Source organism: Fukomys damarensis, unplaced genomic scaffold (assembly GCF_012274545.1).
Source record: "Fukomys damarensis isolate Sample0158 unplaced genomic scaffold, DMR_v1.0_HiC HiC_scaffold_16, whole genome shotgun sequence".
In the NCBI taxonomy this organism is placed as follows: domain Eukaryota; kingdom Metazoa; phylum Chordata; class Mammalia; order Rodentia; family Bathyergidae; genus Fukomys; species Fukomys damarensis.
This window is the reverse complement of record NW_022900928.1, coordinates 131882655-131886436: the sequence shown is the minus strand read 5'-3', so window position 1 is coordinate 131886436 and position 3782 is coordinate 131882655. Positions and strand designations below refer to the sequence as shown.

At 45.8% G+C, this 3782-nt stretch overlaps 1 non-coding gene across 1 annotated transcript; it reads left to right on the top strand.

Annotated features, from left to right (window-relative positions):
• The first annotated feature begins 3221 nt into the window (after nt 1–3221).
• LOC117286452 lies at nt 3222–3356 on the top strand. Its single transcript, XR_004517620.1, has one exon. It is a non-coding gene; the product is annotated as a small nucleolar RNA SNORA42/SNORA80 family (small nucleolar RNA).
• Nucleotides 3357–3782: the final 426 nt, after the last annotated feature.

The window sequence follows — 3782 nt, the reverse complement described above, 5'->3', positions numbered from 1 at the left end:
GCAGTGTGAGCACTCGATTTCTAAAAAGTTCACCATCCCTGGACTAGACTTTTATAAGAGTCCCATCTAGGACCCAAAGAAGTTGCCCACAAAGGATGGAAAAAGGTGGATGAGTCAACTACATATGCGAGCATTGTTGTGGTTTGTGTCTAGATGTCCCCTGAGCCTCATGCAGTCTTTTTCAGAGGTGACCGAATCTGGAATCTGTGATGCTGGGACTAAGGATCTGTGATTACTAAACCACTGCACCTGAGTGAGTGGTTTAAGCACCGCCCTAATCCCTGTAGTCTTGGTGAGAGCAAAGGGGCAAAAAGGCACTGTTAAGATCCCTTGTTACCTTTGCTGCTTTGCATGTGCCATGTTGTTTCTGCTCTTTGATTCCTGTTTGTCGGCCCTGCCTTGGAGCCAGCCAATGATGGACTGAAAGCTCTGTATACTGTGAGCTAAATCAACCTTTCCCCTTTGACTTTGGGTGTGCGGTATTTATTTCAGCAAGGAGAGAGAAGTAACTAGACACAAATACGTGTGCTAAATGTATTCTATTTTGATACATTCCATTTTGAATTTAAGGGAAAAGTCATTGAAAGGATAAAAAGGCACTTTTTGTTAATAGAAGGTGCAATCCAAAAGCTTAAGTGCCTAACCCCATATGTGTCATACAGAAAGTACAATAAGCAGTAGAAGAACTTTATGCAACTTTTCATCACACTGGAAGATAACACTCATTCTTGTGAATGGATCAAATATGAAAAATGATACAAGCACTTGGATGGCACGGTTGGCAGTCACCCAGACACTTGGCGCACCTGCTTGTTACTGAACTCTGTCAAATGTTTTCAAGCACCTGCTTTGTCCTATACTGGCAAATCAGCCTTGCATAAGACATAAATGTTTCCAGCTCTCTAGGAGTTGTGATCACAGGTTTCTGTGCTTTGTCACCCAGGCACCTCTAAACTGTGATGGAGGCCACGATAGAGAGTCTTCAGTGCTTACGGCCTGGGCTGGCATCAGAATTTGTATAGATTGAAGCCAAATGAAAATCCAGAGCCTCTTGCTCTAAAAGGCAGGTGTGGTGGTGAATGTCTGTAATCCCAGCACTCTGACAGACTGAGGCAGGACAATCACAAATCTGAGACCAGCCTGGGCAATTTAGACCATTCTTAAAATTAAAAAATACAAAAAGGGTGGAGATTCAGCTCCGTGCAAAGGTCCTATATTCCGTCCTCATACAACCACTTTGGAACTCAGTGTGGAGATTCCACAAAACATTAAAACTGCAAATTCCAGGTGAAACAGCTATTCCCCTTTCTAGGTATCTTCCTGAAAGAGTTAAAGGCATCTGTCAGGTGTGGTATTGCAACCCTGTAATCCCTGAATTTGGGATGCTGAGGTAGGAGGATCATCATGAGTTCCAGACCAGCCTGTGCAACGTAGTGAGTTCAAGGCCAGTCTGAATTACATACTGAGATCTTGTCTCAAAAAACAAACAAAAGAGAGTTAAAGATGATATATTATAGTGGTCTGTGCACAGCCATGTTTATAGCAGCACAACTCATAATAGCTAAATCTTGCAGCAGCCTATACATCCGTCAGTAGATGAATGAATGAAGAAAATGTGGTGTTTACACACATTGGAGCAATATTCTGCTACAATGAAGAATTAACTTGACTCGTGTGTAGAAAAATGGGTGCATAATCATAACTGAAATAAATCAGACAAAAAGCTTAATATCAAATGGTTTCTTTCATATGAGAAATCCAAACTATAAATAGCCAAATACAAGACAGATAATAGGAAATGGGGAGATAGATCATTTGCAAATGGGAAGGGGAGCTAGAGATGGAGGGAAGGGATGGGAGGAGAGACGAAGGGGGAGGAGAAGGAATTAAGATGTGTGATGTCATTTTAGCAACTCCCCAGGAGGAATGGCATCCATAAGTACTGTAAACGTGGACCAATGGAAAACGAGGGAGAGACAAGAACCCTGCTTTCTGTGTCCCCTTCTCCAGCTGCCTCGGAGTTTCTCTGCTGCTCAGTGTCACCTCTCAGAGGCAGGGACGCCCATGATGTAAGTGTAGACACTGACTGAGGGCAGGGCAGGGCGCCCCCGCCCACCCCTTCCCAGGCTGGGCCTGGGCACCTTCCAGCAGCCCTGGGCGGAGACTCATGTTGGGGGCTGTGGGAGGTGGCAGGAGGCCTGGACGCCAGACAGTGCAGGCGCAGGGCCCCTGGCACACGCTCATTGTCCCATTGGGCCTCGCTCGCAAGACAAATCGAGAGAGAAAATGAAATGGCCGGGACTTTTAGGACAGCCACGACTGCACATGAAGCCACGGCCACCTCAGCTACCTGCTCCTGACCCCAGCCCTGCTCAGCCTGTATCATAGAGCTGGCCAAGGAGAGCAAGTTGGGAGTAGGGCCAGCTCTGCCAGGGCCACAAGGACGGGAGGCCCGGAAGTACAAGACGCCCGGGTGAGGCTGGTTCTGCGTAGAAAATTTAACGGGAAAGAGGCATAAGCCATAGATTCTTCCTGCTGTGTGTAATGTCTTAGAATCTCTTGCACTATCAAAACTGCAATTGCTGCCAATCTAAAGGAAACATTAATGTATATGCACAATTCCTTTCAGAGGCCCCAAATATAACTTTAGTTTTATAATCCAGTCTCCACAACCTTTTTGTTCCTGCGCTTCTGGGGTGCTATGCATTCTATTGGTTTATCTTTTTTTCCTATTCCTACCACCATATTCCCAGCATCTAGAACAGAACCTCATGGATAATAAGCAGCAGTAAATATTTCTTGGATTAATGCACAAACTTATTCAGAACCGCTCCTTGGGTTTTGTAAGTTAACTTCCATTTCTTGTAAGTAAAATAAAAAGAGAAGAGCTGATACCTCAGCCAATCCATTGGGAATTCTTAGAATAGTTTCTGCTTCCCCTTTCATTTTGTAATGAGTGAGTGTAATTTATTTCTCCAGTTTTTCAGAACATGGAATGTATTATAAATTCTTATTGATTTCCATTCTGGGCTGGGCTGGAAAAATTATGAAAAGGGTCCCAGTTAGGCATCTTAGACGCTTGGTTCTGAAGCCCTGGTTTGGGTGAGAGTGGAGAGCTGCGGTTTGGGACTGCGGTGTGCAGTCCTGGAACCTCCGCCCTGCCCCAGGGAGCATCTCTCTGGAGTTCGGGGACAGGCAGCGTGGGGAACATGGGCCCCAGAGCACGGTGATGGATTTATGGTGCCCCTTTCTGCGTGGGCCTTTCAGAGTGTACCGTGAGAGAGCAAAGTACAGCCTTGAACCATTGCCCAGCCTTGCTGCTGTGGGCTGCAAGCACTGAAGGAGCTTGCACAGATGGATAAAGAAAGAGGGAAGGAAGGAAGGAAGGAAGGAAGGAAGGAAGGAAGGAAGGAAGAAAGAAAGAAAGAAAGAAAGAAAGAAAGAAAGAAAGAAAGAAAGAAAGAAAGAAAGAAAGAAAGAAGGAAAGAGAAAAAGCAAGCAAGCAAGCCCATGCTCCTCTAGCATGCATCTGAGTTAAGTGTGAGTCAGAGAATGAGCTCATTGCCAAGCCTGCAAATCTGCTAGCCCAAAGCCAATAAATGCCACTGCACCAGTTTATCCAGTCTGCACAAGTGGGACTACAAATAAAGTCAGCCTTGTGGGGGAACACTTTGTGCAGGAGCGGGGCTGTGGATTTGTCCCTTAGGCCGAGTCCCTCTCTACTGCAGGACAGGAGGCAGGTTAGTGAGCCTGACTTGCAGAGATTGTACCTGAGGAGGAGA